The 21,838-nt window shown below is 58.3% G+C and overlaps 1 protein-coding gene and 1 pseudogene across 2 annotated transcripts in view; both read left to right on the top strand.

Annotated features, from left to right (window-relative positions):
• The window catches only part of LOC120380600 (tyrosine-protein phosphatase non-receptor type substrate 1-like), a 26,853-nt gene extending 16,317 nt beyond the window's left edge, over nt 1–10,536 (top strand). The window contains exon 6 of one of the 2 annotated variants that reach the window (XM_039498438.1): nt 10,107–10,536. The gene's annotated coding sequence lies outside the window, so the exon portion shown is untranslated. The remainder of the gene's footprint in view (nt 1–10,106) is intronic. The other variant, XM_039498436.1, reaches the window with a different exon arrangement.
• LOC120380603 lies at nt 2,987–21,832 on the top strand (annotated as a pseudogene).
• Nucleotides 21,833–21,838: the final 6 nt, after the last annotated feature.

Genomic DNA, 21,838 nt, shown 5'->3' on the forward strand with positions numbered 1-21,838 from the left:
CCTTGCAATGTGCAGTCTTGCAGTCTTGTTTTTCTAGTGAGATAGCAGGAAAGCTTATGTATAAACAAAATGTATTTGTTGCTTTTTACTGTCTGTATTATTGCTAGAAATTGTCTGTAAAAGGTATAAAGGCTTGCTGTGATTGTTTACCAGTTGAGAGACCTGTCCAGGACCCTGTGTCCTATGGCACTCTCTCCCTCCATGGTAATTACTGGAGAAATAATAAAGTATTTGATTTTGCTGCATCCAAACAAAAAGTGAGAACTGAGTTTTTCTTCGACATAGGGGAGGGGGAATTCAATAACCAGCTTCTCATAATCGCAGGACATTTCAGAAGCAAAGTCCCAACTAACCTTTTTTCTCAGTTTAACCCTTCAGCTGGATGATGATTTACCCTCCTGACTGGGCACGTGTGGCATTTGCCCTGGGGAGGCTCCTTGCTGGGCTGGGTTAATGCTACGGGAAGGTCATGCACTGACTCTCCTCTTTCATCTCTGTGGTTCTTTCCTTCACCAGCCCCACGTCTGTTTCCTGGTTTTCTTGCACCCTTGGCGGCCTGCCAACTTCTCTGTCTGCGCCTCCGTCCCTGCAGTCTGGGAAATGAGTTCATGGATGGGGCTGCAGTGACCCCCGCTGGCCAGGCCAATGGAGCCCAGGTCTGATGAGCTGGACCAAACTCACCCACCTCCTGATGGAGCAGCCGACAGGGAACCCCTGACCTGGCTCCCTGCCCCCTTCATCCTGTCTCTCTGCACTGTCTGCACTGGCCTGCGCTTCGGGGAGCAGAGCTTGAACATGGGGTACAAGGCACAGGATTCTGGTGTAACACACGGCGTGTCTGTGAGACCCAGTGGCCCCGGAGCAGCTCCCCTGAGTCCTGCGGGTTCGACGCTGATGTTCAGACTCTTGCTCCCTGAGCTGGCAGGAGCTGGGCGTTTTGCAGACGTGACACTGTGACTTATAGGAGAGAACTAGTCTAGTGGGTCTGCCCTGCCCCAGTGATGGAGCAGCCTGATTAAACCCTATTCTCCTCCTGCAGGAGGCCTCTGGGCCTGACTGTGAGAGGGGAGGGAGGAGAAGACACAGTGGTACATGAAAGCCGAAGTACGGTGAAAATGAAACGATTCGCAGCACCCCCGTCCCCCCTGTTAAGCACCCGCCTTCTGCTCTGGGCAAGGTTGGATCCTGTAGTTACCCTGCTGGTCTGTGCTCTGGGACATGGAGACGATGGGAGCAGGGAGCCCCGACCATCTGTAGTGCTGGCTTGTGCCTTTCTTGTGATGCTGGGCTCTGGCTGGAACCTCCTGCCTCTGCTCAGCTGTGAGGAGGCAGGAGAAATTTGTGTAACAACACAACCTGCCTCCCTTTAGTGGCACCCAGGGGCAGCTGTTGGCAGAGGGAGGCCTGGCAGTGGGGGCCATTGGAGTCACCCTGCCAGAGAGCTGAAGGAAGGTGCGGAGGGCCCTAGGGCTGGTGCAGCCGTACAGAGCTTTCCGGCTGATGGCCCTGGCTTCTGGTGGGCACTGTGAGCTCCACAATGTCTGGGGCCAGACCCCCTGCTGCTTCTGTGTGGGGCAAAGGCCACTCTTTCCTCTGCCCCCGACAGAAGAATTTAGAGGCAGTTCCCTGGGCCCCCCACAAGAGTTTATGGCAGAAGGTTTGGATCTGGCCCATTGGGGCTGTTTCTCTTGGTAAGTCCCAGGCAGGCTGTGCAGAGTCTGGGGCCGGATGTGGGGTGGATGTTCATGGCTGGAGGGTGGGGAGTCAGTTTTTGAAAATTGATGAAACTTGCACTAAGGCTGCAGTACCCAAAGCCCTTGTGTCACACCCTTCGCGATGACACTTCCGAGACCCGTCACCTGGCTGCTGGGTACTCGCTGGAGTGTTTCATGGCAGATATAATCGAACAAGCAGCTCAGAACCAAGGACCTATGCAAACAGGATGCCAGAAGCACAGAGATGAAAACTCAGAGGAGCAGAGGTTTATGGAGCTTTAAGATTAGAAATGGGACAAAATCAAAACCAGACTCTCAAATTCTAACCCACGCGAATATTTGAAGGGGGCATGGTTTAATGCAGCCTCCATTTATTTATTAACGATTATCAGGATTATTTCTACAGTCTGGAGCACAGTGCTGAGATCTAGCCCCATGGTGCTAGGTGCTGTACAAACACAGTGTACGACACAATTCCCTGCCCTAAATAATTTACCATCAAACTAGCCAAGTCAGACAAAGGCAATTTCAAGATGGGAATGGAGGCCCTGAAGGACTCGGCGACTTCCCCAAGGTCACAGATAATTGAACGTCTCCCGGATCCCAGTCCAGTTCTTTTAGCACAGATCTTCTTTCTCCTCTCAGCCAAATTGGATCCAAACTAACTCCCAAAGCCAAACTCCAGCCTAGACCTAATCCAGATCCACCCTCTCCCTGCCCAGCCCATCTCTAATTAACAGATCGGGTGCCGGGAGTGGCCATGTGCCGTCCCCCCATTGAGACGTGTATTGAAGGAGCCTCTCTGGTAGCAGTCACAGCCAGGGACTAGCTCCAGAACAGGGGTCTCCGGGCCCAGCTTTCAGACGTCTCTGTGGACAGTGTTTCTGAACGTGCAGTGGCTGGTAAATGCTCTGGTTTGGTGTTTGGGAGGGAGATTTCAACACTGTCAGGGAATTCCCTTCCCAAAGAGCAGCCCTCTGCCAGGGCCCCTCTCTCCACCCTTCAGTACCCCAGCAGCCTTAGCCTGGATGCTTAAGCTCATGGCAGTCAAAGGCTGGATTACGTGAGGCTACACAGGTCACCAGCCGCTTCGCTGTGAGAAGTAAAATTAATGGTGGGGAAAAACAGCTGAGTCTGCAGAGAGGTGGAAGCAGGAAATGTCACTAACGCAATCCACTTCCTTCTGCACTGGGGGATGGTCTGATCCTGAACCTCAAACTTCGTTGTCCGAAGAGATAGTGAGGAGAGCTGGCAAAGGCTGCGGAGTTGAAAGGTCGACCCTCTGACAACAAAATGGCTCCATCGACCCCTGTGTCTGGATTGTCTCTTCCATGCCTGGTGCTGCTGCTTCTCCTGGAGATCCCTGGTGAGTGTAGAACATAGACACTGCCCAGGCAGGCACAAGCCGTCCAGTCTGCTCTCTTGCTGCTTGCAACGGAGGGAAATTCCAGATGCTCTAAACCCGGGGTCGGCGACCTTTCAGAAGTGCTGTGCCAAGTCTTCATTTAGTCACTCTAATGTAAGGTTTCGCGTGCCAGTCATACATTTTAACATTTTTAGAAGGTCTCTTTCTATCAGTCTATAATATCTAACTAAACTATTGTTGTATGTAAAGTAAATAAGGTTTTTAAAATGTTGAAGAAGCTTCATTTAAAATTAAATTAAAATGCAGAGCCCCCTGGACTGATGGCCAGGACCCAGGCAGTGTGAGTGCCACTGAAAATCAGCTTGTGTGCCGCGTTCAGCGTGCGTGCCATAGGTTGCCTACCCCGGCTCTAAAAGGAGGAATAAACCCTTGTGTATTTTATATGGCAAGAGGAACTTCCTGCCTCCAGTTTGTGCTCAGCTTGTGCTCTGGCGTGTGAGAACCGGTCACAGTGTTTGAACTAGATCCCAGCTGGTATCAGTGCAGGGGCTGTTCTTCTTTTTATAAAGGTCTGATCTTTTTGTAGAAATCTTACTGAGCAATTAGAGTCAACAATATCCTGCAGCAGTGAATTCCACAGGTTGGTTAGAGCTGGGTTAAAAATATTTCTTTTTCTCCCTTTAAATTGTGTTGCTTTCAGACTTCATCGGGTGCCACGTCTGTGTGGGGCCACCCAGGGGCAAAATAACCCCCCGTTAATGGGCAGTAAGTGACACACCCAGAAGCTCCTTCTCTGTGGCTGGAGCAGCGCAGGCTCAGGGCTCTTGTCCCTGAGGCTCTGTCCCTGCCCCGGCTCCCCTGCTCACGCTCAGCGCAACAGCTCCCTGGGCCCTGCCTGCTCCCGGGAGCCGGGGCGGAGCTCTGGAAACGCGGCACTGGGGCAGCCTGCAGGGGTCGCTGTGGAACGACACAAAGTTACTCCCGGGGCAGCTAAAGCCCCTCCCCGGGCAGGGCCCGGCTCCAGGCAGGGCTGGGAGCAGGATCCACACAGCGGGGCCGGGCGCGGGACTCAGCCCCCTGCTGCTGCGGGACTGGGGCTTGTCAGCCAGCATCGCCCAGCCTGGCCCGTTCTCTCCTTCCAGGGGCCGGGGGGAGCCAGGAGATCGTGCTGCTGGAGCCCCGGGGCACCGTGTGGGTGTCACCGGGAGAGACTCTCACTCTGAGCTGCTCTCAGACTGGGCTCGCTCCACCAGGACCCGTGAAGTGGTTCAAGGGCTCGGGCAGTGGCCGCCAGCTCGTTTATGACCAGACGGGATCATTCCCCCGGGTGACGCGGGCTGTGAGTGGCTCTGACACAGACTTCACCATCCGCATCAGTGACACCCGCCCCGAGGACGCCGGGACCTATCACTGTGTGAAGTTTAAGAAGGGGTCGGGAGGGTCAGGAGCCGATGAGGAGTTCAGCTCCGGCGCTGGCACGGCCGTGTCTGTGGGCGGTGAGTGCGAGCTCCGCCCAGACACTAACCGGGGAGCTGCGCTTCCCACCGGGACTGCAGCAAAGCGGGACCCGGGTTGAGACCAGCACCTGTATTGGGGGGGTGGGGGCACTGTGGATTTTAGGGGGGTGTGGGGAGAAGAGGGAGAAATTTCTGTTCTAGCCCCAGGGGTCGCTGCCCCCCCCCAACGAAAACGAAGTGCCGGGTGCGCCCGGGTGTGCAGTGGGGGGTGACTGGCCGGGTGGTGCATTCGGGGCGGGCAGGTGTTGGGTTGATTCTTCTCACTCGGTCCCCCCAGAAGGCGCTGCCGCAGCTGCTGGCGGGGGGCGGGGAGGCTCTGCCGCCCTTCGCAGCCTCCAGCCGAACCGGCTGTGACTCCTCACACTCACCCACGCGGGGGAATCGCTCTCAGAACCGGGGGTTTCTCCCCCCCTCCCAGTGCCCGGGGCAGCCCCACGGAGACAGGCAGGGCCGGCTCCAGGCACCAGCATTCCAAGCTGGTGCTTGGGGCGGCGTTCTGCAAGGGGCGGCAGTCCCTGTTGTTTTGCCCCCAAGTAGCACGCCGAATTGCCGCCGCGGGCAGGGGGTGGGCAGTCTGTGTGCCCTTAGGGCGGCAGGCGCGTTTCTGCGGCATCGGCAATTCGGCGGCAGCTTCTATGTTTAGCTGTCCGGGGCGGCTTCAGCTAAACATAGAAGCTGGCGCCGAATTGCGGCTGCCGCGGAAACGCGCCTGCCGCCCTAAGGGCCCAGGGACTGCCGCACCCCCTCCAGGGCCCAAGGCGACAATTCGGCGCGCTGCTTGGGGCGGCGAAAACTATAGAGCCGGCCTTGGGTGGACCTCCCGGGCTCCGGTGGACCTGCCGCAGTCATGCCTGCGGGAGCTCAACCGGAGCCGCGGGAAGAGAGGACCCGCCGCGGGACCGGGAAAGGGCGGGGCAGCGCACCGCGCTGCTTGGGGCAGCCTAATTTCTAGAGCCGCCCCTGGAGACAGGGAGCGAGGAGCAGGCAGGCTGGGGCAGCTGCTCAGAGTTTGTGCTTCCTTGGCAGAACTGAGCTGCGGCCAGACCCAGTCCTGGGGTGAATCTACTCGACCCAGGGGCGGCTCTACCTTTTTGGCCGCCCCAAGCAGTCATGCGCGGGAGGCGCCCCCGAGCCGCGGGAGCAGCGGACCTCCCGCACGCATGACTGCGGCGGGTCCGCTGGTCGCGCGGCTCGGCTGGACCTCCCGCAGCTGCGGACGGTTCGCAGGTCCCCGCGCGACCAGCGAACCGTCCGCAGTCATGCGTGCGGGAGGTCCACTGGAGCCGTCGGACGAGCGCCCCCTCCGCAGTCATACCTGCGGCAGGTCCGCCGGCCCAGCCTACCGCCCCCAAAGGGCCGCCCCACGCGCGTGCTTGCCGCGCTGGGGTCTGGAGCCGGCCCTGACTCGACCCCCGCCCCCATCCCCCGCAGGGCTCTGGCTGTGGGCACAGGGCTCGGCTGCAACCATGGGGTTACTGGGATGTTTTTCCTTTCTGTCCTATGACACTTTCCCAGCCCCAGCAAGGACCCTCCTAGACTTGCCCCCCCCCACACTTTGTATTTGCGCAGGGGCAGGGGCTGGGGCTCCCCTGCTCTCAGGCTGTCCCTGTGGGGAGGTGGGGCCCGTGGGGCGGGGGATGGGCTCTCAGTCGCAGAGGGATCTGACTGATAAACGCTTCTCCCTGCAGCCAGACCGTCGTTCCCGTCCGTATCCGGCCCCCCCGGCAGGGCAGAGCCGGGTCCCCCAGTGACTTTCACCTGCACGTCAGGAGGATTCTCCCCCAGAGACATCAATGTGACCTGGTTCAAAAATTGGGCCAAACTCCCAGACCCCCAGACCTGGGTTCAGCCTGAAAATGGGGGTGTCTCCTATAACATGTCCAGCACCGTAGGGGTGAGGCTGACCCCAGGAGACGTCCGCTCCCAGCTCACCTGTCGGATACAGCACAGCACCTCCCCGGTTCCCCTGCGTGAGACTTACTACCTCAGCGCTGCCCTGCGAGGTAGGAGCCCAGCCGGGGCTGAGCACTGGGGGCTCCACACTGGGGGGTGCGGGGGCTGTGACGGACCCATGGCCCCTTGGGGTCCCTTTCGGGTGGGTATTTTGTGGGGGTCGGACACTGAAATCCAGATTTGGGTCCAGTCTCTGCCCCGTGCCCGTCTCTCACCCTCAGGCCCTTAGAACGCAGAGCCCCTTCCCTGGGGCAGGAAGTGCCCTGCTCCGGCCCAGAGGGGTCGGGTGTGTGTGGAGGGTGTTTGTCCTGGTCTGAACCCCGGTCAGATCCCACCCCCCAGCTGAAGTTACCCAGCCCGCTGTGCGGTTTGTCCAGGGGGGAAGGGGAGGGAAAGTGGGGACGTGGGGAACGTTTTTTCCCCTCTGCTAATTCTGGTGGTTTTTAAAGAATTTCCCTGAGCCTCCCCCAGCTGGGAAGGGCCTGGATAAAGAAGAGATTCCAGCAAGAGCTGAACATGCTCCAGGGAGGGCCCTGGGTGCGGGGGTGGATGGACGTGGGCTCAGTGGGAAGGTCAGTCTGTCCAGCCCAGGAATTTCCCTCTAACTCAGCAGGAAAAGGAGAATTTCTGTAGATGCCGAGCGCAGGGTATTTGTGTTCTCAGTTCCACCCAGGCTGCGAGTGGGCACTGCCCCAGTGGCGCCCGTCGCACTGAACGCGTCTGTGACGTTCACCTGCCGCGCGGAGAGGTTTTACCCGAACCGTGTGAGTTTCACCTGGCTGGAGAACGGAAATGAGACAAACCTGTTAACAATCTCCCTCCTGGCTGAGAATCCAGACGGGACGTACAGGCTCTGGAGCTCCCTGGAGGTCAAAGCTACTGAGCAGAGGAATCAGTCTGTGTTCACCTGTTGGATTGTGCACGATTCCCAGCCCCCCGTCAATGCCAGTGAGACACTTAGAATCTCCCAGCCGCCTGCTGAGCCAGGTAAAGATCCCACTTCATTTACTGCAGGTAAATGTGCAGCCGAACCCTCCCCTGCACTGCTAGGAAATGCCAGGCCTGGTCTGCGGAACCCAGGGGCCATTTCAGCCCATCTCCACCAGGGGAGCCCCTCAGTGTAACAGCCACTCTTTTATTCCAGGATTATCGCTGGGCTCGGCTCTCCTGGGGCCCTGGGTGCATGGGGCGGCTCTAGGCACCAGCAAAACAAGCTGGTGCCTAGGGCGGCAAAATCTAGGGGGCGTCCCCTGCGGCCGGGGGGGGCGGCAGGCTGGGCCGGCGGACCTGCCGCAGTGATGCCTGCGGGAGGTTCACCGGAGCCCCGGGACGACTGGACCTGCCGCAGGCATGACTGTGGAGGGGGCGCTGGTCCCGCGGCTCGGCTGGACCTGCCGCAGGCATGACTGCGGCAGCTCAAGCGGAGCCGCCGGACCCGCGAACCGTCCGCAGCCGCGGGAGGTCCAGCCGAGCCACGCAGGACCAGCGGTCCCTCTGCAGTCATGCCCGCGGGAGGTCCGCTGCTCCCGCGGCTCCGGGGCGCCTCCCGCGCATGACTGCTTGGGGCGGCCAAAAACGTAGAGCCGCCCCTGCCTGGGTGGAGCGGGAGGGGGAAGGTGGGGGGGCAGGAAATGTCACTGGCCGCACTCTGTGCCCAGGGCAGATGCTCTGTGCAGCCCTGCAGGGTGTGACTGTCCCTAGAGAGGGGCTGGAACATGGTCACTCCTGCAGAGCTGGGGATCCCAGGACCCCGACACTGCTCGGGGATTTGAGGCTTTTGGGTAAAAGTGCAGGTGGCTCCTGAGTCCTTATTCTCCTGCTCTGCGAAGCTCGAGGTCTCCACTGTAGAGTCTGGGCTTCCCTGGGGCCAGCCAGCAGCGTGTGGATACAGCTGCCAGGCAGAGCTGGGCAAACACTGCTGGGGCCATTTGCCAACCTGCAGCTCACAGATAGGAACCCACCAAGCCCCATGGAAGGCCAGTTTCCTCGGAGCCCATAAAGGTGCGTGTGAGCCAGGGCGGGATGGCCGGGAACCAGCCGTTTTCTTCTCCGCGGGGTGTTTCTGTCCATTGGCTGATCTGATTTACACTGCAGGTCAGAGCCCGTTCTCCAGCCCAGCTCTCTGGATCGGGCTCTTCCTGGAGAAGGTGCTGACTGCCGCCTTCCTCCTCTTCCTCTTCCTCTTCCTGAGAAGTAAACAGTAACCAGGTAAATGCAGCTTTTCCGTGAGTTCCCCTGGGAGCAGAGGGAGCGGATTGCAATGCTGCAGCCCAGGAGCAGAGCAGGAAGCGCTAAAGGCTCATAGGGAGTCAGTGTTGTGGGGCTGGATGTCTCTGGGGCTGCTCATAAGATACAGACCCTCCCAGTGTGATGCCAGCCCAGATCACGAGTGGTTTTTTCAGGGCCCCAGTCCAGTTCCTAGAGCCCACATGGCCCCATCCCCAGGTGACCATCTCCCTGGGCACTAACTGCTGCTCTCACCGGGCATCAGAGCCCCCAAGGATTGGGTGCAAGTGGGAAATGAATGGCTCGGCCCCATAGAGTGGGTCCTGCTGGCTCAGGGTGAGCTCCATGGCGAGCTGGCGGGGCTGGCCAGGCTTTCCAGCACTGGCTGCACCTCCGTCACAGAGAAGCCCCTTTGCTCCTCTCCTGCCCACATGCAGCCTCCTCCCCACACGCTCCCTCCATCTGGAAAATGCCTCCCGGGTTCCGCTGGGGCAGGTTCCCCGGGGGACACAGTCCAGGGCCCTGGTGAGCTCCGGAATCCCTGCCCCAAACAGCCAGGTGGATCGAAGGAGCCCTGCAGGGGCCTGGGACACACAGGGGATCAGTTCCCCTTTATCTCACATTAGGCGCATTGTCCCAGCCATGTCGCTGCTGAAAATCCTGCCCCAGGGTATTCACCCCCCAGAACAAGAGTCCCCCTCCAGCCTGAGGGAACCAGCATTCCCGGGTCCCTGACCCTCTCCTGCGCCGGGTCTGTACAGAGGGTCCCAGCGACCCGTTCCTGGCTCTGGACCGGATTCCTTAGTTCCAGAGCCCTGTGACTGCTGTTACCCAGCCTCCCCTGGCATTGCTGCTCTGGTCCCCGTATCTGTGCCCCAAAGACACAAACCCCCAGCTCGTTCCATCCTGCTCAGCCTGATCCTCAGCCCAGAACTGGTGGCACCGTCCCTCGGGGAACACCACAGATACAGCTTGAATCCACTCCAGCATCGCTCTCCTCTGGGCTTCCTAATGCTCGTGCCCCGGTCCTGACCCCTGACATGGAGGGACCCTCCCCTTTCTAGGGAGGGGGGAATTCAGGTACCAGCTTGTCCCAGTCACTGGAAATTCAGGAGCGTCAGAGCCCCGAGTAAATCTCCCCTCGGTTAGACGTGCAGCGTGGGATGACTGCTCCCCGACACCCCCAGCTCAGGGCGTGATGGGGGCTAACATGGAGCGAACTAGAGCAGTTTGCCCCGGGGGGGGCACCTCCCTGGGCCGGGTTAATGCTCAGGGAAGGGTCATTGACCGACTCTCCTCATTCACCTGTTGGATTCTTTCCTTTTGCAGCCCCTGGTCTATTTCCTGGTTTTCTCGCACTGTCGCCACCTGCCAACTTCTGTCTGCAGCCTCTGTCCCCCCAGTGCAGGAAACGAGTCCCTGGATGGTGGAGCTGCAGTGACCCCTGCTGGCCAATCAGATGGAGCCCAGGCTTGACAAAGCGAAGGTTAAGGGGTGACCTGGTTACAGTCTATAAGTTCCTACGGGGCTTGGGGAACAAATATTTCATAATGGGCTCATCAGTCTGGCAGATAAAGGTCTGACACACGATGCAATGGCTGGAAGTTGAAGCCAGACAAATGTTGAGAGGAAATGAAGCCTAATGGTGAGAGTCAGTAACCAATGGAACAATTAGCCAACAGTCATGGATTCCCCATCTCTGACAATTTTAAAATCAAGACTGGCTCTTTCTCTAAAGGATCTGCTCTAGGGATTATCCAGGGGAAGTTCTCTAGCCTATGCTATAGAGCAGATTAGAGGAGAACAACTGTCCCTTCTGGCCTGGGAATTTAGGAATCTCTGGGACGTACCCACCACTCACTCCTGCCTGCTGACGAAAGAGCCACTGGAAGGACTCCTGCTACTCTGGACTCTGTGTGAAGCCTCCTGCCTCTGCTCAGCTCTGCAGAGGCAGGAGATGGTTGTGTAATAATTTCTGTCTGACAATAAACCGCCCTGGCGATGCTTGAACTCACCCCAGACGTGCAGAGTCCTTTGGCTGATCTGCCCCTGAGCCGGCCGGCCCGTCCCACGGCAAGGAAAACATCCAGCTTCTCTTTGTGGCTCTGTTGGGGCAGGGGGAGGGGGAGAGGAGCATTTCCTGCCTTCCTACCACGTGAGTTGGGACGGGTTGAAGTCCCACATCTTGGAAGATGCTGGGATCAGAAGGCCCCTGTCAAGCTGTCATGTGGGCAGCTGGGGCAAGGGCCAGCTGTGTGCCGGGGGAGCTGTGAGCTGGGCACCTAGAGCCAGCTGTGTGCTGGGGGGAGGGGGCAGGACCCCGCTGTGCAGGGGAGGGTGGGGGACAGACAGACACTGGGTATCGGGAGACATTGCTGTGACCTGGTTCAAAAATGGGGCCCAGCCCCGGGTTCTCCCTGCACATGGGAGCGTCTCCTACGGTGTGTCCAGAACATCTGGAGTCTTTTTGGAGCAGCCCAGGGTTTATCTGGCCCCTCTGCAGTGGCGGGTTTAACCGCCCGCCCCCCCCTCTGTCCTATTTAACCTCCTTTTGGCGAGTCTCTTTTCTGGAGCTGGTTTCCCATCAGCCTTTATCATTTCTTGCCCGGAAAACAAAAGTCCCATCCAAGAGCCAGATCTTCCCCACTGGCCCCTACGGGGGGAGTGTGAAATCAGCCGGTGCCAGTGGCTTTGGCACAAGCAGTTGGGAGCTGAGCACCCTGTGCCCCAGTCGAGGGGCAGAACCGGGGCGCTGCCCGTAGAGAGGGGGAGGCAGAGGTGAGGTGTGAGTGGGGGTAGTGGGGACACAATTTAAAGGTTCCGGTGTCCTGCAGTGGGGTTCAGGGCTGGCACTCAGGAGACAAAGGAGTTTGGATCTAGAGCGACTCTGGCTGTCATGGCGTAGGATGCTCTGTAATAGCAGCTGGAGACTGTTCCAGCAGAGAGCTGCCCCTGAGCTTCCAGCCGACTGGGACGGCCAGCTTGGGCAGTGCCTGGTTGGTGGCACGAGACCTGTCAGGCTTCAGGACCCAAGGGAAAGGCTGCTGCAGCTGGTGCCCAGGGGAGCTCTGGGCAGGGCAGGAAGGCAGGGCCTGGGGCAGACAAGTGAAGAGGGCAGAGAGCTGCTGGAGCTGAATGGCTTTCTGGGGTGGGCAGGCGAGAGCGGAGAGCCCAGCGCCCCAGCTGTGTTAGCGAGGGAACGGGGGCAGGAGCTGTAGGCGCTGGCAGTGAACGCCTGGAGCCAGCTGCCTGCAGGAGGGTGGGGAGAGGCTCTAGCCGAGAGGGACCTGCCCTGAGCCTGCAGGCAGCTGGGGCAAGGGCCAGCTGTGTGCTGGGGGAGTTGTGAGCTGGGCACCTAGAGCCAGCTGTGTGCTGGGGGAGGGGCCAGGAGCCAGCTGTGCAGGGGGATGAGCTGGGGAGAGGCACTGTGGACACTGCCCAGAGCAGGTGCAGGCGCCGTCTCTCTGCAGCATGGTGAGGGAGCCTGGCACCCCACTGCCCAGTGCCCTGCCTGCCCAGGGGAAGCTCTGGGTTGGTTTTGCTGAGCCCAGGCCTGTGTGAGAAGGGGAGAAGTTGGCAGCGAGTCTCATACAGCAGCCAGCCCCCAGCAGGTGTCCCCAGCAGGTATAAAGGCGGTAGAAATAGGAGGGGAACGTTACCCCATGTAACCCACCCACCCACCCCCAATTTCACCTCTGTGGGGCGGGACAGGGGCTGAAGGTTTGTGGCCGAAGGCTGGTGTTGGGCCTGTTTGAAGTAATGAATGTTTCAAAATGGCAGCAAAACCAAAAGCTCCTGTGCTTTGACCTGAGCAATTAAACTGGGGGAAACCATCCACCTCAGAAAGCGCCTGGCCTCTGCGGGCCCCTCATGGTATTTCTCTGCCCCTTTTTCTTTATCTCTAAGCTCTGGGCATTTGCATGAAAACAGGAACTGTGTCGCTTTAAGAGGTCGTGGACGGTAGCTGCTTCTTCCGCACGCACGTGCGGCATTTGATCGGGGAGGCCAGGGGAACTGTGATGGGAATGGGGGTTGGGCCCGATGATCCTGGCCCAAACCAAACCCCAACCCCCGTTCCTGGCCAATCTCCTCAGTGAAAGGAAATAAGCAAAAGGAGACACAGCGACGGGGAACGGCAGGAATTTGTTCCTCAGCTTTTCCAGAGTTTTCTGGCCAGTGGTCGCTGCTCTTTAACAAGCTGGGCCCAGCAGCTCCTCCAGGCTCCACATCACTTGCTGCTGTGTTGTACCCCCAGCCGGGGGCTGTTAGCAGCTCTGAGGGGCTCCCTGCAGGCCAGCTCTGCAGAAGGGACGTCACAGCAATGCCAGCTGGGTGGCTCTGCTGTGTGACATGAGTGTGTTGAGTGGGGTGTGTCCGTTCATGGGCTGGGGGGAAACAGAGGGGTGCTGTGCAGAAAAGCCCCTGGGAAAGTGTTTGAGGGTCACGTCCCATGCAGGGACAGTGCTGCCGGGCTTGGCAGAAACATACAAACACATGGTCCCTGCCCCAAAGAGCTTAAAGTCCGAGAACACCAGTGCAATGGGAATGGCTCGGGGAGAGGGACACAGGCAGAGAGAGACAATTCCTATATCTGTGTTCACACTAGCAATTCGTTTGTTATACGCTGATGACTAGCTCTGTCTGCCCCGAAACACAGGCATCATCCCTTGTCTGATTTCATTCTCCAGTCATTAAACCCGCTGAACTGCATCCAAAGAGCCCATCACCTGGCTGCTGGGCACTCGCCGCTGGGATGTTTCATGGCAGACGTCATTGATCAAGCTGCTCAGAACCAGCACCTGTGCAAACAGGATGCTAGAAGCACAGAGATCCCTTGGTGCTGCTGTAGGTTTGTGGTCAGATGATTCAGCTGGCAAAGGAAAAACATCACAGCAGAAAGCAATGAAGACGTGTGTGATTCAGTTTGGGTGCCTGCCCTGCTCCCTGTGATCTCATTTGGGAGAGATGGAGTTCTCCACAAACTGACCCAGAGTGAAAACACAGAGGAGCGGAAGTTGATGGAGCTTTAAGACTAGAAATGGGACAAAAACGAAACCAGACTCTCAAATCCTAACCCACGCAAATATTGGAGGGGGACATGGTTTAATCTCGGCCTCCATTTATTTATTAATTATCATCACACACCGCCAAGATCTAGGCCTCATGGTGCTAGGTGCTGTACAAACACAGTGTAAGAGACAATTCCCTGCCCTAAATAATTTCCCATCTGTCATAAATGAAGGAGGGGGGGTGGGGGTAGCTCCCTTTTATGGACACTCAGCCAGCCAGTTAGCTATGAAATCCCTGTTAGTAGCTGTGCTTGTATTTGCTTTACCTGTAAAAGGTTAAAGAAAAGCCCACAGGTAAAAAGAAGGGAGTGGGCACCTGACCAAAAGAGCCAATGGGAGGGCTAGAACTTTTTAAAATTGGGAAACAACTTCCCCTTGTCTGTGTGTTGTGGTTTTCCAGGGAAGAGGGGAACAGGGCAGCACTTATGCTGTCAGAAGCTAAAGGTTAGGTATGAAAATCATCAGATCAGCCCTAGAGCTTGCTTATCTGAACCCCCAGATATGCAAATAAGTCAGGGAAGGTCTAGGAAGACGTGATCAGGGTTATTTCTTTTATTTCTTATTGGTTTGTGGACTCCTCTGTGCTAACCCCAGCTGCTTTTGTTTTGCTTGTTGTAACCTTTAAGCTGAACCACAAGCTAAAGATCTAGCAAAAGCCTAAGTTCCAGATGCATTTTCTTTCTTTTTGTTTTTAATAAAATTTACCTTTTTTAAGAACAGGATTGGATTTTTGTGTCCCTAAGAGGTTTGTGCATATGTGTTTTTAACTACCTGGTGGCAACAGCTGATTTCCTTTGTTTTTCGTTCTCAGCTCTTCCCCAGAGGCTGGGTGAAAGGGCTGGAGGGGACCCCACAGGAAGGAATTCCCAACTGTGTCTTTCTGGGTTCTCAAAAGGGTTTTTTTTGCATTTGAGTGGGGGCAGCATCTACCCATCCAAGTTCAGAGAGAAGCTGTAAACTTGGGAGTTTAATACCAGCCTCAAGTGGCCAGTATTAATTTTTAGAATCCTTGCAGGCCCCCACCTTCTGCACTCCAAGTGCCAGAGTGGGAACTCAGCATGACACCATTGAACTAGCCAAGTCAGACAAAGGCAATTTCAAGATGGGAACAGAGGCCCTGAAGGACTCAGCAACTTCCCCAAGGTCACAGATAATTGAATGTCTCCCAGATCCCAGTCCAGTGCTTTTAGCACAGACCTTCTTTCTCCTCTCAGCCAAACTGGATCCAAACTAATTCCCAAAGCCAAACTCCAGCCTAGATCTAATCCAGATCCACCCTCTCCCTGCCCAGCCCATCTCTAATTAACAGATCAGGTGCCGGGAGTGGCCATGTGCCGTCCCCCCACTGAGATGTGTATTGAAGGAGCCTCTCTGGTAGCAGTCACAGCCAGGGACTAGCTCCAGAACAGGGGTCTCCGGGCCCAGCTTTCAGATGTCTCTGTGGACAGTGTTTCTGAACGAGCAGTGGCTGGTAAATGCTCTGGTTTGGTGTTCGGGAGGGAGATTTCAACACTGTCAGGGAATTCCCTTCCCAAAGAGCAGCCCTCTGCCAGGGCCCCTTCAGTACCCCAGCAGCCTTAGCCTGGATGCTTAAGCTCATGGCAGTCAAAGGCTAGATTACGTGAGGCTTCACGAGAGAACATGGGTCACCAGCCGCTTCGCTGTTAGAAGTAAAATTAATGGTGGGGAAAAAACAGTTCAGCCTGCAGAGAGGTGGAAGCAGGAAACGTCACTAACACAATCCACTTCCTTCTGCACTGGGGGATGGTCCAACCCTGAACCTCGCACTTCTCAGTATCTCTTCGGACAGCGGAGAGCTGGCAAAGGCTGAGGAGTTGAATGGTCGCCTCTCTGACAACAATATGGCTCCGTCGACCCCTGGACGGATTGTCTGGATTGTCTCTTCCATGCCTGGTGCTGCTGCTTCTCCTGGAGATCCCTGGTGAGTGTAGAACATAGACACTGCCCAGGCGAGCACAAGCCGTCCAGTCTGCTCTCTTGCTGCTTGCAACGCAGGGAAATTCCAGATGCTCTAAACCCGGGGTTGGCGACCTTTCAGCAGTGCTGTGCCAAGTCTTCATTTACTCACTCTAATGTAAGGTTTCGCGTGCCAGTGATACATGTTAACGTTTTTAGAAGGTCTCTTTCTATCAGTCTATAATATATAACTAAACTATTGTTTATGTAAAGAAAATAAGGTTTTTAAAATGTTGAAGAAGGTCCATTTAAAATTAAATTAAAATGCAGAGTCCCCTGGACCGGTGGCCAGGACCCGGGCAGTGTGAGTGCCACTGAAAATCAGCTCGTGTGCCGCGTTCAGCGTGCGTGCCATAGGTTGCTGATCCTTGCTCTAAAAGGAGGAATAAACCTTTGTGTATTTTATATGGCTAGAGGAACTTCCTGCCCCCAGCTTGTGCTCAGCTTGTGCTCTGGAGTGTGAGAACCGGTCACAGTGTTGAAACTTGTTCCCAACTGGTGTCACTGCAGGGGCTGTTCTTCTTTTTATAAAGGTCTGATCTTTTTGTAGAAATCTTTCTGAGCAATTAGATTCAACAATATCCTGCAGCAGTGAATTCCACAGGTTGGTTAGAGCTGGGTTAAAAATATTTCTTTTTCTCCCTTTAAATCGTGTTGCTTTCAGACTTCATCGGGTGCCACGTCTGTGTGGGGCCACCAAGGGGCTAAATAACCCCCCGTTAATGAGCAGTGAGTGACACACCCAGAAGCTCCTTCTCTGTGGCTGGAGCAGCGCAGCAGCGGGGGCTCAGGGCCCTTCTCCCTGCTCGAGCCCCTGGGGCTCTGTCCCTGCCCCGGCTCCCCTGCTCGCGCTCAGCGCAACAGCTCCCTGGGCCCTGCCTGCTCCCGGGAGCCGGGGCGGAGCTCTGGAAACGCGGCTCCGGGGCAGCCTGCAGGGGTCGCTGTGGAACGACACAAAGTTACTCCCTGGGCAGCTAAAGCCCCTCCCCGGGCAGGGCCCGGCTCCGGGCAGGGCTGGGAGCAGGATCCACCCAGCGGGGCCGGGCGTGGGACTCAGCCCCCTGCTGCTGCGGGACGGGGGCCTGTCAGCCAGCATCGCCCAGCCTGGCCCGTTCTCTCCTTCCAGGGGCCGGGGCCCAGGAGTTCCAGCTGCTGCAGCCCCAGGGCGCCGTGTCGGTGTCAGCGGGAGAGACTCTCACTCTGAGCTGCTCTGTGACTGCGGGAGCTCCATCAGGACCCACGAAGTGGTTCAAGGGCTCGGGCAGTGGCCGCCAGCTCGTTTATGCGGACAAGGAGCCACTCTCCCCCCGGGTGACACGGGCTGTGAGTGGCTCTGACACAGACTACACCATCCGCATCAGTGACACCCGCCCCGAGGACGCCGGGACCTATCGCTGTGTGAAGTTTAGGAAGGTGTCGGGAGCCGATGAGGAGATCAGATCCGGCGCTGGCACAGCCGTGACTGTGGGCGGTGAGTGCGAGCCGCCCCCAGCCACACGCCCCTCCCCACCGGGGGCTGGTACCCGGGCGGGGAACAACCCAGCTCAGCCCAGACACTAACCGGGGAGCTGCGCTTCCCACCGGGACTGCAGCAAAGCGGGACCCGGGTTGAGAGCAGCACCTGTATGGGGGCGGGGGGGATTGTGGGTTTTAGGGGGATGGTGGGAGAAGAGGGAGAAATTTCTGCTCTAGCCCCAGGGGTCGCTGCCCCCCAATGAAAACGAAGTGCCAGGTGCGCCAGCGTGTGCCGTGGGGGGTGACTGGCCGGGTGGGTGCATTGGGGGGGGGGCAGGTGTTGGGTTGATTCTTCTCACTCGGCCCCCCCAGAAGGCGCTGCCGTAGCTGCTGGCGGTGGGGGGCCGGGCGGGCTCTGCCGCCCTTCGCAGCCTCCAGCCGAACCGGCTGCGACTCCTCACACTCACCTCCCCGGGGGAGTCGCTCCCAGCACCGGGGGTTTCTCCTCCCCTCCCAGTGCCCGGGGCAGCCCCATGGAGAAGGGAGCGAGGAGCAGGCGGCCTGGGGCAGCTGCACAGAGTTTGTGCTTCCTTGGCAGAACTGAGCTGCGGCCAGACCCAGTCCTGGGGTGAATCTACTCGACCCCCCGCCCCCAGCCCCCGCAGGGCTCTGGCTGTGGGCACAGGGCTCGGCTGCAGCCATGGGGTTACTGGGATGTTTTTCTTCCTTTCCTGTGACCCTTCCCCAGCCCCAGCAAGGACCCTCCTAGCCTTGCCCCTCCCCCACTTTGCATTAGCTCAGGGGCAGGGGCTGGGGCTCCCCTGCTCTCAGGCTGTCCCTGTGGGGAGGTGGGGCCCGTGGGGCGGGGGATGGGCTCTCAGTCGCAGAGGGATCTGACTGATAAACGCTTCTCCCTGCAGCCAGACCGTCGGCCCCGTCCGTGTCCGCCCCCCCCAGCAGGGCAGAGCCGGGTCCCCCAGTGACTTTCACCTGCACGTCAGGAGGATTCGCCCCCAGAGACATCGCTGTGACCTGGCTCAAAAATGGGGCCAAACTCCCAGACCCCCAGACCCGGGTTCTCCCTGAAAATGGGAGTCTCTCCTATAACATGTCCAGCACCGTGCGGGTGAACCTGGCCGCAGCAGACGTCCGCTCCCAGCTCACCTGTCAGATAGAGCACAGCACCTTACAGACTCCCCTGCGTGTGACTTACAACCTCAGCGCTGCCCTGCGAGGTAGGAGCCCAGCCGGGGCTGAGCACTGGGGGCTCCGCACTGGGGGTGGGGGGCTGTGACGGACCCATTGCCCCTTTGGGTCCCTTTCGGGTGGGTATTTTGTGGGGGTCGGACACTGAAATCCAGATTCGGGTCCAGTCTCTGCCCCGTGCCCGTCTCTCACCCTCAGGCCCTTAGAACGCAGAGCCCCTTCCCTGGGGCAGGAAGTGCCCTGCTCCGGCCCAGAGGGGTCGGGTGTGTGTGGAGGGTGTTTGTCCTGGTCTGAACCCCGGTCAGATCCCACCCCCCAGCTGAAGTTACCCAGCCCGCTGTGCGGTTTGTCCAGGGGGGAAGGGGAGGGAAAGTGGGGACGTGGGGAACATTTTTTCCCCTCTGCTAATTCTGGTGGTTTTTAAAGAATTTCCCTGAGCCTCCCCCAGCTGGGAAGGGCCTGGGTAAAGAAGAGATTCCAGTGGGAGCTGAACGTGCTCCAGGGAGGGCCCTGGGTGGAGGGGTGGCTGGACGTGGGTTCAGTGGGAAGGTCAGTCTGTCCAGCCCAGAAATTTCCCTGTAACTCAGCAGGAAAAGGAGAATTTCTGTAGATGCCGAGCGCGGGATATTTGTGTTCTCAGTTCCACCCAGGCTGCGAGTGGGCACTGCCCCAGCGGCGCCCGTCGCACTGAACGAGTCTGTGACGTTCACCTGCCGCGCGGAGGGGTTTTACCCGAAGGACGCGAGTCTCACCTGGCTGGAGAACGGAAATGAGACGGATCTGGGAAAACCCTCCCCCCTGGCTGAGAATCCAGACGGGACGTACACGCTTCAGAGCTCCCTGGAGGTCAAAGCTACTGAGCAGAGGAGTCAATCTGCGTTCACCTGTCGGGTTGTGCACAATTCCCAGCCCCCAGTCGGTGCCAGCGAAATGTTGAGATTCTCCCAGCCACCTCCTGAGCCAGGTAAAGGTCCCACTTCATCTGATGCAGGTAAACGTGCAGCCGAACCCTCCCCTGCACTGCTGGGAAATGCCAGGTCTGTTCTGCGGAACCCAGGGGACATTTCAGCCCATCTCCGCCAGGGGAGCCCCTCAGTGTAACAGCCACTCTTTTATTCCAGGATTATCGCTGGGCTCGGCTCTCCTGGGGCCCGTGGGCGGAGTGGGAGGGGGATGGTTGGGAGCAGGAAATGTCACTGGCCGCACTCTGTGCCCAGGGCAGATGCTCTGTGCAGCTCTGCAGGGTGTGACTGTCCCTAGAGAGGGGCTGGAACATGGTCACTCCTGCAGAGCTGGGGATCCCAGGACTCCGACACTGCTCAGGGATTTGAGACTTTTGGGTAAAAGTGCAGGTGGCTCCTGAGTCCTTATTCTCCTGCTCTGCAAAGCTCGAGGTCTCCACTGTAGAGTCTGGGCTTCCCTGGGGCCAGCCAGCAGCGCGTGGATACAGCTGCCAGGCAGAGCTGGGCAAACGCTGCAGGGGCCATTTGCCAACCTGCTGCTCACAGATAGGAAGTCGCCAAGCCCCATGAAAGGCCAGTTTCCTCGGAGCCCATAAAGGTGCGTGTGAGCCAGGGCGGGATGGCCGGGAACCAGCAGTTCTCTTGTCTGCGAGGGTTTCTGTCCATTGGCTGATCTGATTTACACTGCAGGTCAGAGCCCGTTCTCCAGCCCAGCTCTCTGGATCGGGCTCTTCCTGGAGAAGGTGCTGACTGCCGCTTTCCTCCTCTTCCTCTTCCTGAGAAGTAAACAGTGACCAGGTAAATGCAGCTTTTCGATGAGTTCCCCTGGGAGCAGAGGGAGCGGATTGCAATGCTGCAGCCAAGGAGCAGAGCAGGAAGCGTTGAAGGCTCATAGGGAGTCAGTGCTGTGGGGTTGGATGTCTCTGGGGCTGCTCATAAGATACAGACCCTCCCAGTGTGATGCCAGCCCAGATCACGAGTGGTTTTTTCAGGGCCCCAGTCCAGTTCCTAGAGCCCACATGGCCCCATCCCCAGGTGACCATCTCCCTGGGCACTAACTGCTGCTCTCACTGGGCATCAGAGCCCCCAAGTATTGGGTGCAAGTGGGAAATGAATGGCTCGGCCCCATAGAGTGGGTCCTGCTGGCTCAGGGTGAGCTCCATGGCAAGCTGGCGGGGCTGGCCAGGCTTTCCAGCACTGGCTGCGCCTCCGTCACAGAGAAGCCCCTTTGCTCCTCTCCTGCCCACATGCAGCCTCCTCCCCACACGCTCCCTCCATCTGGAAAATGCCTCCCGGGTTCCGCTGGGGCAGGATCCCCGGGGGACACAGTCCAGGGCCCCGGTGAGCTCCGGAATCCCTGCCCCAAACAGCCAGGCGGGTCGGAGGAGCCCTGCAGGGGCCAGGGACACACAGGGGATCAGTTCCCCTTTATCTCACGTTAGGCTCATTGTCCCAGCCATGTCGCTGCTGAAAATCCTGCCCCAGGGTATTCACCCCCCAGAACAAGAGTCCCCCTCCAGCCCAAGGGCCCGGCATTTCCGGGTCCCTGATCCTCTCCTGCGCCGGGTCTGTACAGAGCGTCCCAGCGACCCATTAGTGGCTCTGGACCGGATTCCTTAGTTCCAGAGCCCTGTGACTGCTGTTAACCAGCCTCCCCTGGCACTGCTGCCCAGGTCCCTGTATCTGTGCCCCAAAGACACAAACCCCCAGCTCGTTCCATCCTGCTCAGCCTGATCCTCAGCCCAGAGCTGGTGGCACCGTCCCTCGGGGAACACCTCAGATACAGCTTGAATCCATTCCAGCATCGCTCTCCTCTGGGCTTCCTAATACTCGTGCCCCGGTCCGGACCCCTGACCTGGAGGGACCCTCCCCTTTCTAGGGAGGGGGGAATTCAGGTACCAGCTTGTCCCAGTCACTGGAAATTCAGGAGAGTCAGAGCCCCGGGTAAATCTCCCCTCGGTTAGACGTACAGGGTGGGATGACTGCTCCCCGACACCCCCAGCTCAGGGCGTGATGGGGGCTGACATGGAGTGAACTAGAGCAGTTTGCCCCGGGGGGGCACCTCCCTGGGCCGGGTTAATGCTCAGGGAAGGGTCATTGACCGACTCTCCTCATTCACCTGTTGGATTCTTTCCTTTTGCAGCCCCTGGTCCATTTCCCGGTTTTCTCGCACTGTCGCCACCTGCCAACTTCTGTCTGCAGCCTCTGTCCCCCCAGTGCAGGAAACGAGTCCCTGGATGGTGGAGCTGCAGTGACCCCTGCTGGCCAATCAGATGGAGCCCAGGCCCCTGATGGGATGTACCCACCACTCACTCGTGCCTACTGATTGCGAAGCCGCTGGAAGGAATCCTGACCGGCCTCCCTGCTCCTTTTAGCACATTGGTTCTCAAAC

This window comes from Mauremys reevesii, linkage group 13, assembly GCF_016161935.1.
Source record: "Mauremys reevesii isolate NIE-2019 linkage group 13, ASM1616193v1, whole genome shotgun sequence".
In the NCBI taxonomy this organism is placed as follows: domain Eukaryota; kingdom Metazoa; phylum Chordata; order Testudines; family Geoemydidae; genus Mauremys; species Mauremys reevesii.